Source organism: Schistocerca serialis, chromosome 3 (genome assembly GCF_023864345.2).
Source record: "Schistocerca serialis cubense isolate TAMUIC-IGC-003099 chromosome 3, iqSchSeri2.2, whole genome shotgun sequence".
NCBI lineage: Eukaryota > Metazoa > Arthropoda > Insecta > Orthoptera > Acrididae > Schistocerca > Schistocerca serialis.
The window spans coordinates 795,859,302-795,875,284 of record NC_064640.1 but is presented as its reverse complement, the minus strand read 5'-3'; positions in this window follow the sequence as shown (position 1 = coordinate 795,875,284).

Sequence of the window (15,983 nt, the reverse complement as noted above, 5' to 3'; positions counted from 1 at the left end):
AGTAAATCCAACCTGCTCAGCTTAACAGTCTTCAAATGATTGATAAAATCCTTGGAATTATACATGTGGTGGCAGCACTTACCCACATACAGCTTGAGTAAGGAAGCAAGATGTTTTGCAGTTGAATAAGTAGGAGCACCAATATTACTCACTATCAATTGTAGTGGAACACCATCCATGTGAATCTTGGGCAGCCCATACAGTCTTGGTGGAACATCATTGTGTGGTCTTTTGATAACTTGTTTAGGTAAAGAAATATCGTTCAAAAGAGTAGCAGTCTTTCTGGATATATGGCTCATTGGGTCCTTATCAATTTTGCGGTACACAGAATCACTTAAGCTGTTGTTGTGGTCTTCAGTCCAGAGACTGGTTTGGTCTTCAGTCCAGAGAGTGGTTTGATGCAGCTCTCCATGCTACTCTATCCTGTGCAAGCATCTTCACCTACCAGTACCTACTGCAACCTACATCCTTCTGAATTTGCTTAATGTATTCATCTCTTGGTCTCCCTCTACGATTTTTACCCTCCATGCTGCCCTCCAATACTAAATTGGTGATCCCTTGATGCCTCAGAACATGTCCTACCAACCGATCCCTTCTTCTAGTCAAGTTGTGCCACAAACTTCTCTTCTCCCCAATCCTATTCAATACCTCCTCATTAGTTATGTGATCTGCCCATCTAACCTTCAGCATTCTTCCGTAGCACCCCATTTCGAAAGCTTATATTCTTTTCTTGTCTAAACTATTTATCATCCACGTTTCACTTCCATACATGGCTACATTCCATACAAATACTTTCAGAAGCGTCCTCCTGACACTTAAATCTATACTCAATGTTAACAAATTTCTCTTCTTCAGGAACAGTTTCCTTGCCATTGCCAGTCTGCATTTCATTCTCTGGACTGAAGACCACAACAACAAAGACAGAATCACTTAGTTGACTATATATCTTCAAGTTGCAGGATTCCCTTGTTGAAAGGACTGTAGCATTACCCTTATCAGCAGGGATTGTGACTGTACCAATATCTTCACGGAGATTGCGAAGAACAGCTCTTTCTGCTGGAGAGTTGTTGCTCTGTTGCGGCACACATTTCAGCAAGATATGACATGATTCCCATCGAATTTCAACTGCAGAATCTGTGGAAAGAGGTCTAATAGCCTCCTCAATAGAACTAATGAAAGCCATTAAAGGAGGTGAAGAAGGTGTAGGAGCAAAGTTTAAACCTTTCACAAGCACTGACATTGTTGCATTGTCAAACGATTTCTCTGTGAGATTCACAATGGATTGTCCAGAAGGGACTTCTTGTGGTTTACGTGTTGCGAGATGATTAAACTTAGTACTTTGTCTGTCTGTACTATCCCTGTGGGCCCAGTCCACTTTGGCTGAAGTTACACCATCAATCCAATTGCATCTAAGGGAGGAGCATCTTGCCACAATCTTCAGATGTAAATAAAATAAATCTTTGGAAATCACCTCTAACTCTCAACATGTAAAACAGATTCGTTCTCTAACCAAGGCCATACTTGCCCTGCGCTTAATCTTATTTGCAGCAATGCTATTAATAAAATGAACAATTCTATCAAACATTGGAATCAAATTATTTTCTCTACATTTCAATAAGAAATTTAATGAGCACAGTAACCTGGCTCTTTTCTCATGTAATTTATCCAGTCTGTGGATATCCTGAACCATCTCCTCCCCACAGAGGTATTTTTAGCACAGTTTCCACCTTCTGGGACTCTGTAATTAAAGAATCTGTGGAAATATGTCTTGCTGACAATTTAATAAATTGTGATAACGGCTTTCAGCTGGATAAAAATTGGAATCCAGTTATGAAAGTTATGTGGTCACAACGGAATCAACATGCTCAGTCAATACTCAGCGATTAGACTGTTATTACTTCACCACTGAGGGCAGCACACACTAATTGGCTGCCTCGCACATGTCACTTCCTAATTCATGTGCCATAACCCACCAGTACCATTCACATGCGTGGAATTCACTATAAATACCATGACTGCATCAGGTCACTTCAGTACTTTGTCTACTCACCTGAAGATGGCCGGACATCTCTGGGCCGAAATATCATGGCAGAATGTTGATGGAATCTGGCTGCAAACCTGAAAATTACTGGAAGAAGAAATACGCCGGGAAAATTTCAGAAGTCACATCAATGTGTTTCTTCCTGATCATGCTCATTACCTGTTCTATTTTCCTGTATAATCTTTTGTTTGAAGCTATTCTCCAATGCCCATTAACTTTATATTTTTTATTTATGCATATCATAATTATTCTTCATTCTGTCTTAAGTTTCTGTTAATTTCTGCCCTGTTAGTTGTTTTGAATATTGTTTCAGCTGCATATGTTATTCCTAGTTGTGTATCTGTCTTATAATGTTTTAATTTTGCAGCTATTGATAGTTTTTTGTATGTGTTTTTCTAGTAATGTAGTTTGATTTGCTCAGTGTTTTTATTATATATTGCCGTATCAGATTCTCATTTAGGTTGTAGTTTAGGATTTCACTTAAATATTTATATTTATCAATAATTTTGATTTCCGGTTTTTCTATTGTACTTTCATTTGCAACTGGTGGATGAGTTAGCATAATCTCTGTTTCTTCAAATAACGTCCTAAGGCTGATTTTTCTGTGCTGTTTCTTGTAGCAACTTAACTTCTTGTTGGGTTTCTTGACCATTGTTAGCTAGGAAAGCAAGACCATCAGCAAATCCCAAGCAGTTTAAACTTATATCATCTTTACAGTTTCTAATTTTTATATCCTTTGGTTTATGTTTGTAACATTCTCTTATTACAGATTCCAGGGAACAGTTGAATAGTAATATTGGCAGGCAATCAACCTGTATTTTTATGAGGAATAGTTCATAAATTCCTCCTCTAAACTTTACTTTTGTGTTGGTTAGAGTAAGTATTATCACTTTCATTAGTTTTGAATGAAGTCCTAGATTCCTTAAAATTTTTGATACTGAAGATCTAAGGAGACAATCAGATGTCTAATTAAAGTCTACAAATGTTATTGCCAGAGTTTTGCTCTGTTTCTTGTACTATACCTTAATTAATTTTAAACTAGTGATCTGCTCTGCACGTCTTCTTCATTGTCTATAACCTCCTTGGTATTCCCTAACTCCTGCTCCAGTTGTTCCTTGATGCTTCCACACAGGATCTTGGATAAAATCTTGTATGAAAGCCTAGGAGAGAGATTCCTCTGTAGTTGTCCAGATTACTCTTAGCCCCCTTCTTGTATAGCTGATGGATGATGGCCATAGCCCAGTGCTTGGAGAATTGTTCAGTTATCCAAATTTTTGCTAGAGCCATGTGTGATGAGGGTTTGATTGTGTCACTTGAATATTTTCACATTTCAATAAAACTTAATCTTCTCCATATGCCTTTTTCTACATATACATCTACATCCATACTCCGTAAGCCACCTGACGGTGTGTGGTGGAGGGTACCTTGAGTACCTCTATCGGTTCTACCTTCTATTCCAGACTCGTATTGTTCGTGGAAAGGATGGTTGACAGTATACCTCTGTGTGGGCTCTAATCTCTCTCATTTTATCCTCATGGTCTCTTCGTGAGATATACGTAGGAGGGAGCAATATACTGCTTGACTCCTCGGTGAAGGTATGTTGTCAAAACTTCAAAAAAACCCGTACGGAGCTACTGAGCTTCTCTCTTGCAGAGTCTTCCCTGAAGATTATCTATCATCTCCGTAACGCTTTCACAATTACTAAATGATCCTGTAACGAAGTGCGCTGCTCTCCATTGGATCTTCTCTATCTCTTCTATCAACCCTATCTGGAACAGATCCCACACCGGTGAGCAGTATTCAAGCAGTGGGTGAACAAGTGTACTGTAACCTACTTCCTTTGTTTTCGGACTGCATTTCCTTAGGATTCTTCTAATGAATCTCAGTCTGGCAACAGCTTTATCGATGATTAATTTTATATGGTCATTCCATTTTAAACCACTCCTAATGCCTACTCCCAGATAATTTATGGAATTAACTGCTTCCAGTTGCTGACCTGCTATATTGTAGCTAAATGATAAAGGATCTTTCTTTCTATGTATTCACAGCACATTACACTTGTCTACAATGAGATTCAATTGCCATTCCCTGCACCATGCGTCAATTCGTTGCAGATCCTCTGCATTTCAGTACATTTTTCCACTGTTACAACCTCTCAATATACTACAGCATCATCCGCAAAAAGCCTCAGTGAATTTCTAATGTTATCCATAAGACCATTTTTATATATTGTGAATAGCAACGGTCCTACGACACTCCCCTGTGGCACACCTGAAATCACTCTTACTTCGGAAGACTTCTCTCCATTGAGAATGACATGCTGCATTCTGTTATCTAGGAACTCTTCAATCCAATCACACAATTGGTCTGATAGTTCATATGCTCTTACTTTGTTCATTAAACAACTGTGGGGAACTGTATCAAATGCCTTGCGGAAGTCAAGAAACACGGCATCTACCTGGGAAGCTGTGTCTATTGCCCTCTGAGTCTCGTGGACGAATAGCGCGAGCTGGGTTTCACACGATTGTCTTTTTTAAACCTGTGCTGATTCCTACAGAGTAGATTTCTAGTCTCCAGAAAAGTCATTATACTCAAACATAATACGTGTTCCAAAATTCTACAACTGATCGACATTAGAGATATAGGTCTATAGCTTTGCACATCTGTTCAATGTCCCTTCTTGAAAACGGGGATGACCTGTGCCCTTTTCCAATCTTTTCAAACGCTACGCTCTTCTAGAGACCTACAGTACACTGCTGCAAGAAGGGGGGCAAGTTTCTTCACATACTCTGTGTAAAATCGAACTGGTATCCCATCAGGTCCAGCGGCCTTTCCTCTTTTGAGTGATTTTAATTGTTTTTCTATCCCTCTGTCATCTATTTCGATATCTACCATTTTGTCATCTGTGCGACAATAGAGAAGGAACTACAGTGCAGTCTTCTGTGAAACAGCTTTGGAAAAAGACATTTAGTATTTTGGCCTCTAGTCTGTCATCCTCTGTTTCAGTATCATTTTGGTCACAGAGTGTCTGGACATTTTGTTTTGATCCACCTACCACTTTGACATAAGACCAAAATTTCTTAGGATTTTCTGCCAAGTCAGTACATAGAACTTTAGTTTCAAATTCATTGAACGCCTCTCGCATAGCCCTCCTCACACTAAATTTTGCTTCATGTAATTTTTGTTTGTCTGCTAGGCTTTGGCTATGTTTATGTTTGCTGTGAAGTTCCCTTTGCTTCCATAGCAGTTTTCTAACTCGATTGTTGTACCACAGTGGCTCTTTTCCATCTCTTATGATCTTGCATGGCACATACTCATCTAATGCATATTGTACGATGGTTTTGAACTTTGTCCACTGATCCTCAACACTATCTGTACTTGATATAAAACTTTTGTGTTGAGCCATCAAGTATTCTGAAGTCTGCTTTTTGTCACTTTTGCCAAACAGAAAAATCTTCCTACCTTTTTTAATATTTCTATTTATGGCTGAAATCATCGATGCAGTAACAACTTTATGATCACTGATTACCTGTTCTGCGTTGACTGTTTCAAATAGTTCAGGTCTGTTTGTTACCAGAAGGTCTAATATGTTATTGCCACGAGTCAGTTCTCTGTTTAACTGCTCAAGGTAGTTTTCAGATAATGCACCTTAAAAAAAATTCACTGGATTATTTGTCCCTGCCACCCATTATAAACGTTTGAGTCTCCCAGTCTACATCTGGTAAATTAAAATCTCCACCCAGAACTATAACATGGTCGGGAAATCTACTCGAAATATCTTCCAAATTTTCCTGCAGGTGCTCTGCCTTAACAGCTGCAGAGACAGGGCCTATAGAGACACCCAATTACCATGTTTTATTTGAGTGCTTTTTCTGCCCATTGTTTGGAAGTCTAATTTATTCGGTTTGGTTCTTATCAGGGCATTTACATTGATTTGTGAGAGTTATTGGTATTCTTCACAGTTCAAAAGCTTATTAAATGCTTTTGCCATGATTTTAGCATTTTCTTTTTTACTGTGTATCTTTCTTCCAATCTCCATCTTTCATTATTAGTGTAGGGTGTTCATATTGTTGTAGCTGTTTTGAAAAAGGTTTTGTAGTAAAAGGTACATTCAAAAAGGAATGTGCTAGAGGCTGTAGAATGAAAACTACTGAAGGGATCATAATGCCATTGCCTACAGAAGAGGGTATGGTCTCTATAAGAGTGCTGATCCTCTAAACTATGCACTAGAAGGACACAGGCTCACACCCACATGGCGACAGAGCAATCATGTGCACACATTGACTATACACTGTACTTAGACATGGAGACTTCAAAAGAATTTCATGTCCACTGCAAGGGTCATGGCACAGCATAAAAGATTCCAGGATGGACAAATGTCATGTACCAATGATGCACAATCTGGAACGACACTCCGTATTAGGGGCACCACTGTCCAGCTGGTGAATGCCATCATTATTGAAGACCAGCAGCAGCCACTGTGCCAGAGGTCAAATTGAGCATTAGAATTGCAATGAACATGCAGTGCTCTCCTTACACTTGTGCCATTATTTGATGAATTTCTATTCCCCCCTCTCCATCTGGTGTCACAAAACACACTACAGCCCTTTGATGTTCTTTTGAAGCTTCCATTTCACTATTTTCAACATGAATGAGTGCACATGATGTTTGACAGGTGCACATGATTGCTCTGTGATAAGGTGTCCACAGATTTTTAGAGGATCAAATTCATGACCTTTTCATGACTTTTTCATTACCTCCATTATTATATTCACGACTTCATGAAACTGTGTGTGGTATGATGACAAAAACACTTTTATATGAACCTGAAAGCTGGTTGAAATAAAAGATGAATGTAATAATTCTTATATTACTCAACTGTATATCAGCATGAATAATGTAACTGCATATGACTTTGTAATATTTCAATCATCAAATGCTATAAAAATATTAAACTCTTACATAGGATGGCGTATGACTATTTTCAGACATATTTATCATCACATCAATTAAAATACAAATTGTTTTAAAGTAGTAATGTTGAAAACTTACAATTTTCCTTAAGACAACAAACAATTTTGACGTACAAAATGTACATCAAATGTTAAACTTCACAGTAAAAGAATCAATGTTTAAGTTTCATAGCTAAATTTGAAATTGCAACATCTAAAACTTCAACTTCTTCTTTTGCCATTTCTGTAATCATTCTTTTTTATTTTTGAGCTCTTTTATTTCTTGAATTGTCCTTCTTTTAAGATACTTCCTCAGCAACACATGAGATGGCAGCACTGTCATGGGGCAGGTCATGCATCCTCCTACCACCACCTACTCCAGTTCAGTTAGGAACATCACCTATCCTAACAAAGGCAGGGCTACCTGTGAAACCAGTCATGTGATCTACAAGCTAAGCTGCACCCACTGTGCTGCAGCATTCTATGTGGGTGTGACAACCAAGAAGCTCTCTGTCCGCATGAATGGCCAAGAAACAAGTGGTCCACCCTGTTGCTGAACATGCTGCCAAGCATGACATCCTTTATTTCAATGACTGCTTCACAGCCTGTGCCACATGGTTCCTTCCCACCAACACCAGATTTTCTGAACTGCACAGTTGGGAACTCTCCCTGCAATACATCCTATGTTTCCGTAACACTCCTGGCCTCAACCTTCGTTAGTCACTGTCCTCATCCATCCAGCCTCTCCCCTGCTCTCATTCCAGCACTACGCAGACGTCATTCCACCATCACACTCAGTCTTTTTACTTCTCTCCTATTCCACTGCTTCCCCCCTCCCCCCCCCCCCCTCCACCCTTCGCTGCCCACCATCTAACCTGCAGCACTTCACTGTCTGCCATCCCCCACCATACTATCCCTCCCCCTCCCCACCTCTGCTGGGTGTTTTTGTGTGTGTGTGTGTGTGTGTGTGAGACGAAGGCCTTAATGGACAAAAACTTTATTCATTTACGACAGTCACTTTGTTGCGCTTGCCTGCAGCTCAGCACCTCCACTATATGGTGAGTAGCAACTTTCCTTTTCATGCTATTGTTACATTCCTTACTGGATTTTCCATTGTTTAATTACTGTATCTATTATTTTTGTATTTTTGTTACAAATTGGGGACATGACCCTCTGTCTTGGTCTCCTATAAAAAATTCTATATCCTTGTAATTTCAATAGGTATTCTATCATGTCTTTAGGTCTCACTGTTAAAATTTTGTGTTTATCTAATTTATCTGTGAATTTTTTAAGTTTTCCAGTTTAAGTAATGAGCTTATTATGTTGTTTGTTGTTATATAGTTTTTTTGTTTATACTGAACCTTCTTTTTGTGTGTTAAATGGCATTTGGGTGACCAAAAATGCTCTGATCCATTGTTGTCCTCAAGTTGACTAAACCTGAATCATTATAGTCTTTATCTGCCTTTTTAGTGTCTTTTTTTAATAAAGACCTTTCAGTATTTGACTTACAAAAGTTATTAAACTGAGTTAACTCCAATAATTTACAATTATGGTTGTTAACCACAGAGTTGTTATTTCATTAAATAATACATAGGATTCCCTCCCCCCCTCACTGCTCTCCATGAACCATGGACCTTGCCATTGGTGGAGCCACAATGGAGGGGTATCTGTGGAGGAGGGGCAGCAGCCTTTTCAGTAGTTTCAGGACCAACAGTCTGGATGATTGACTGATTTGGCCTTGTAAACTCAACCAAAAAAGCCTTTCTGTGCTGGTACTGCGAATGGCTGAAAGCAAGGGGAAACTTCAACCACAGTTTTTCCCGAGAACATGTAGCTTTACTGTATAGTTAAATGATGATGCCGTCCTCTTGGATAAAATATTCTGGAGGCAAAATAGTCCCCCATTCAGATCTCCAGGCAGGAACTACTCAGGAGGGTGTCATTATCAGCAGAAACAAAACTGGAATTCTATGAATTGAAGCGTGGAATGTCAAGTCCCTTCATTGGGCAGTTAGGTTACAAAATTTAAAAAGGGAAATGGATAGGTTAAAGTTAGATATAGTGGGAATTTGTGAAGTTCAGTGGCAGGAGGAACAAGACTTCTGGTCAGGTGAATACAGGGTTATAAATACAAAATCAAATAAGGGTTATGCAGGAGTAGGTTTAGTAATGAATAAAAAAATAGTTATATGGATAAGCTACAATGTACATTATTGTAGCCAAGATAGACACCGAGCCCATGCCTACCACAGTAGTATAAGTTTATATGCCAACTAGCTCCGCAGATGATAATGAGATTGAAGAAATATATGATGCAATAAAAGAAAATATTAAAACTGAAGAAACTGCAAAAAGGAACGAATTTCAAGAGGTGGAACCTGAATAAACTGAAAGTACCAAAGGCTGTAAACAGTCTCAGAGAAAGCATTAGGGAATGACTGACAAGAACAGGGGAAAGAGATACAGTAGAAGGAGAATGGGTAGCTTTGAAAGATGAATTAGTGAAGGCAGCATATGGTCAAGTAGGTAAAAAGACAAGGGCTAGGTAGAAATCCACAGGTAACAGAAGAGATATTCAATTCAATTGATGAAAGGAGAAAATATAAAAATGCAGTAAATGAAGCAGGCCAAAAAGAATACAAACATCTCAAACATGAGATCAACAGGAAGTGCAAAATGGCGAAGCAGGGATGGCTAGAGGACAAATGTAAGGATGTAGTAGTGTGTATCACTAGGGGTAAAATATATACTGCCTTTAGGAAAATTAAAGAGACCTTTGGGGAAAAGAGAACCACCTGTGTGGATATCTAGAGCTCAGATGGAAAATCAGTCCTAAGCAAAGAAGGGACAGCAGAATGGTGGAAGGAGTATATAGAGGGTGTATACAAGTGTGATGAACTTGAGGGAATATTATGGAAATGGAAGAGAATGTAAATGAAGATGAAATGGGAGATATGATATCGTGTGAAGAATTTGACAGAGCACTGAAAGACCCAAGTCGAAACAAGGCCCCAGGAGTAGACAACATTCCCTTAGAGCTACTGACAGCCTTGGGAGAGCCAGCCACAACAAAACTCTTCCATCTGGTGAGCAAGATGTATGAGACAGGTGAAAGAATAGTAGAATATAATAACTCCAATCCCAAATAAAGCATGAGCTGACACATGTGATAATTACTGAACTATAAGTTTAATAAGTCACAGTTGCAAAATACTAACATGAATTCTTTACAGACAAATGGAAAAACTGGTAGAAGCTGACCTCAGGGAAGATCAGTTTGGATTCTGTACAAATGTTGAAACATGCAAGGCAATATTGACCCTATGACTTACCTTAGAGCCGTGCGGGATTAGCCGAGCGGTCCAAGGTGCTGCAGTCATGGACTGTGGGGCTGGTCCTGGCAGAGGTTCGAGTCCTCCCTCGGGCATGGGTGTGTGTGTGTTTGTCCTTAGGATAATTTAAGTTAAGTAGTGTGTAAGCTTAGGGGACTGATGACCTTAGCAGTTAAGTCCCATAAGATTTCACACACACAGACACACACTTATCTTAGAAGATAGGTTAAGGAAAGGCAAACATACATTTCTATCATTTGTAGACTCAGAAAAAGCTTTTGACAATGTTGACTGGAGTACTGTCTTTCAAATTCTAAAGGTGGCAGTGGTAAAATACAGGGAACCAAAGGCTATTTACAATTTGTACAGAAACCAGATGGCAGTTATAAGAGTGGAGGTCAATGAAAAGGAAGCAGTGGTTGAGAAGGGAGTAAGACAGGGTTGTAGCCTATCTCCGATGTTATTCAATCTGTATATTGAGCAAGCAGCAAAGGAAACAAAAGAAAAATTTGGAGTAGGAGTTAAAGTCCAAGGAGGATAAATAAAAATTATGAGCTTTGCCGATGACACTATAATTCTGTAAGAGACAGCAAAGGACCTGGAAGAGCAGCTGAACAGAATGGACAGTGTCTTGAAAGGAGGATATAAGATAAACATCAACAAAAGCAAAATGAGGATAATGGAATGTAGTCAAATTAAATGAGGTGATGCTGAGGGAATTAGATTAGGAAATGAGACATTTAAAGTAGTAGATGAGTTTTGCTATTTGTGGAGCAAAACAACTGACTATGATCACAGTAGGGGGGATACAAAATGTAGACTGGCAATGGCAAGTAAAACGTTTCTGAAGAAGAGAAATTATTTAATATTAAGTATATATTTAAGTGTCAGGAAGTCTTTTCTGAAAGTATTTGCATGGAGTGTAGCCATGAATAGAAGTGAAACATGGACAAAAAACAGTGTAGACAAGAAGAGAATAGCTTTCGAAATGTGGTGCTACAGAAGAATGCTGAAGATTAGATGGGTAGATCACATTACTAATGAGGAGGTATTGAATAGAATTGGGGAGAAGAGAAATTTGTGGCACAACTTGACTAGAAGCAGGGATCGGTTGGTAGGACACATTCTGAGGCATCAAGGGATCACCAATTTAGTACTGGGGGGAAGCATGGAAGGTAAAAATCGTAGGGGGACACCAAGAGATGAATACACTAAGCAGACTCAGAAGGCTGTAGGTCGCAGTAGTTATTCATAGATGAATAGGCTTGCACAGAGTAGAGTAACATGGAGAGCTGCATCAAATCAGTCTCTGGACTGAAGACCACAACAACAACAACAACAACATAGGATTATCACCACTCCTCCTGCTATGGCTCAATATTTTTGCCATTCGGTTAGTTTTCATTTTTATTACTCCTAAATTATTCACATTTTGCCACAGCTACCGTTACCATATTTAAAATGGCAAGACTTTGTCAAAAGCCCTCCATGAGTAGCTTTCCATAGATATTGTCTCTCCCAGTATTGTAAGTCTTCTATAGCTCACAAAGTCCTGTCTTTGTAGGGACCTTTGTTGTTTACCCATGTTCCTAATTACATACTTTATTTCCATTAGTATCCAGCTGCATAATCCCAAATTTTGACATTTCATTATCAAATCATTTGTCAGCCTGAAGCACAATGTGGCACACACAGTGTTATATGGGGCATGCCATTCCCTTCTTCTGGGGTAAAGCCAATTCACATACAGTTAAATTATAGAATAGCCTAGAGAGTAACATAGAAGCTGAACAATGATGTTACTGCTGTAGTTATTTTTGGCATGTACAAAGAACCAGCAGTACCAGGTATCTAACACAGACTGTTCATCATGATACTCTCATATCAACTTACAGACATGAGTATAATACATGGCTTGTTAATTTCACAGTTTTTTCAGACCAACTGAAATTATTGTCACTTTCAGCGAGTCATTTTCACTCATCCACATATGTGAGATGTGTGTGATACAGAGGATATATTGATGTCATAGCCCATAAATGTGATTTGGTAGTGGACAGTCAATAGTTATACGTTGTAGATTAACCAAGGTTTTCTTGGGTGGCCAGTTGGTCCAATGAACTTTATCTACAGACAAACAGTAGTCACCACATATAACACTGACCTTGACTTGACTCCACAATTTTGCCCGTTAGCCACACCAAGTGCAATAAATTTTACTGTAGCAGCTCACAAATAGCTCATAAGGGCAAATGTTAGAGATGAGGAGTCACTACAAAACAGCCCTCCAGGTCCTATTCCGAATTACTAACTGATCAATTTGATACATTTTACAGGGTTTATGATGAGGCCCTAGAAACACCACACAGTTGTATTAGGAATTTGGGAGTGTGGTCATAATTACTGATATGTAAATCAAACAGCCCTTGAGGAGGCATGTAACCTCTAGAGGGCACATCAGCAGGTAGCAGAGAGGGGAATGTCCCCCACATATGGGTGGTAGGGGGAAATCAAATACCTCCCATGGACCAACAGGCACACATCAGTGTCTGACCAAAGTCTTATGAGCCATTCCCTGAAAATATTTCTAGAAGTCATGCATCAAAGGTTATAGGAAATATTTTAGAAATCCATTGGTGAAACTATAAAAACTTTAGATACAAGAGAAGCAATAGTTGCACTACAATTTTAGTTCAAAAAAATGCTATGATTAGTATCCCCATTGACTTATATCAACGCCAGTATGCAGCTGGGGATATTCATTTCACTGCAATTACAATCTATTTTGGCCAGCTATTGGCCAAAAGCAGTGCTCATACCATAGCTGTAGTTCTCTTATCCCCATTTCCCACTCTTGCTTGCTATGACGTAAATATCCCCTACTGCCCTTGTTAGATCACACACGAGAAAGAATTATAGGGGGTAGAGCACCTCCAACTTCTCACAGCACAAAAATAACTTTCTAGCCAATCTACCATCCAGACTAACAGTTGGCATATTTGTAAATGAATGCATTAAAGCACTAATGTTAGTTGATCTTGATACAAGTACCTGGGTATCTAATTTCCGAGGTTCCTCTCATATGCATTTCCTCTTCAAATCCCAATCGATCAGAGTTGAAAACTGATTCCTTTGTGAACAATGGAATAAGTTTGTTTATCTCATCTACAAATTTTTGGGCCAATTCTACAGGTTGCTGTGCATCGTCAAGTTGACACTTTGCTTGAAATTTCGTTATCTTTCATCTTCCAGTTCTGTAGCAATGTTGAATTTATGCAACCATCCACTGCTTACCTTGAAATCACTGTAATCTAAGTCACTCACAATTTGATGTGCATAGCATATTAGGTCACTGCCATGCACACCCCGTAAATTGTATCAAGCATCCTTGAAATGTGCAAACACCAGTTTTTGTAATAAGTGTGCCTTGTCCTCCCTTGAATATCAGTAGTTTTTCTTATGCATGACATTGTCATATTGCTGCAGACTTATTCAAAATCTGTACGCAACAGTTTTTTTACTGTGCTGTGAATGGTCTTCCACATATGTAATTCTGTTTAGAACCTGCTCCTTCAATGGTTGTCCTTTACTACGTTTCAGTGGAGAGGGAATTTGTGGCTCCCTGTCTGCCAAGGATGATGAACTACATGGCTCATCACCTGTTTTAATATCATTTTCTATTTTTAAGCACACATTGTCATCACTGTATTCCTCATGTACATAGTCCACAGAGTCGAGTGGGTACGACACCACACCTTCCACTGACTCATCTTGCAGAAACACTAATATTTCATCTGCCACTTCTTTTTCACCCTGCAAAATTCCTTGGGTTCCTTTCTGACAAAATGTCAACTTCAGCAACTGTTGTTGTAGGTACAATGCTATGTTTTCTTTGTTTATCATTCCATTGCTCTGCTTTGTATCAACACACCACTAGCACTGTAGTGATTTACTTGCTGACTAAGCAGAAATGTTAACAATGTTTAAAAGAAAAAACTAAATACCTAGGACATAACTTACTGAAGATAAAATATATACTTCTAAAATTGATAACAGAAGGGAAAATTGAGGTTAAAAGAAGAAAAGCGTAAAGAAGAAGAATGTTTTGGTTAGATAATATAAAACAGTGAGTGCAACTCAGCTGTTAGCAGTTCATGGAATAATGATGCATCGTGGGGTTGCCAACATCCATTAATGAATAGGTAGCAGAAGAAGAAATCAAACAGCTGTTGCATCAGACAACATTCATTAATGTCACTTACCACGGGCAGCTGAGGAAACACAAAGAATTAAGTGCTAACATACTATGAGTTAGAACTGACATGCTTAGCACAGAAATTGCAACACATGAGTGGCATTCAAATGAAAACCGAATACCTGCAACAATGTGACCATGGAATGGCTCTATTCAAAAGTAATAATAATAATGTCAAGTGACGAGGGCCTCCCGTCGGGTAAACTGCTCGCCTGGTGCAAGTCTTTCGATTTGACGACACTTCGGCGACTTGCGCATTGATGGGGATGAAATGATGATGATTAGGACAACACAACACCCAGTCCCTGAGCGGAGAAAATCTCCGACCCAGCCGGGAATCGAACCTGGGCCCTTAGGATTGACAGTCCGTCACACTGACCACTCAGCTACCGGGGGCGGACATTCAAAAGTAATCACCCCATGCATTAAGACACTCATCCCACTGGGGGATGAGATCAATTCTTGTTTCGTAGAACACAGTTGGCTGCTGATGGCTCCACAACCAAACCAACTCTCTCATTTCCTCATCCAACTGAAATTGATGTCCACATGTCTTTCTTCAAGTCACCAAAGATGTAAAATCACACAATGACAACCCAGACTGTACAGAGGATGTTGCAGTGTTTCCCTAGCAAAGTCCTGTAGCGCAGCCTTGATCCAAATGGCAGTGCAGGGGCTAGCATTATTGTGCAACAGAATGATTCTGTCCAACAGTATTTTGACATCACGAGGATAAATGGCAAAGCCAACAGTGGAAACATCCCACATCTCCCCCCCACCCACCAGCCAAAGAAATCCAGCTGTTCACACAAGTCATGATGACCTCCTTCTCTAACTGCAGGGGCAATCTGCTCATTGAGTTCCTTGGATGTGGACCACAATCATTGCACAGTGCTATGAAGACACTTTACAGAAACTGCAATGTGCCATAAAGTCAAAATATCCAGGAATGCTGATGGATGGAATCGTCCTGTTGTATGATAATGTCCGTCTCCACACTGCCAATCGAATGATGACTACATCACAGTGATTTAGTTTGCAAACACTGCAACATCCTCCATATAATCCAGATCTTTCACCATGTGATTTTCACACCTTCGGAGAACTGAAGAAAGACATACATGGACGTCAGTTTCAGTCAGATGAGGAAGTGCAAGAGTGGGTGTGGTTGTGGGTCAGTCAGTGGCTAGCCACATTATGTGAAATAGGAATTGATCGTCTTGTCTCCCAATGGGATACATACTTCTTAATGTGTGTCATGATTATTTTTGGATGGAACCATTCCATGATCCCATTGTGGCAGGTGTTCAGTTTTCATTTGACTGTTTCTAATATGTCCCACACACAGCTTCATACTAGACTCTTCTGCATATCTTTGTCAAATGAAGTGCCATTAGTAAAAG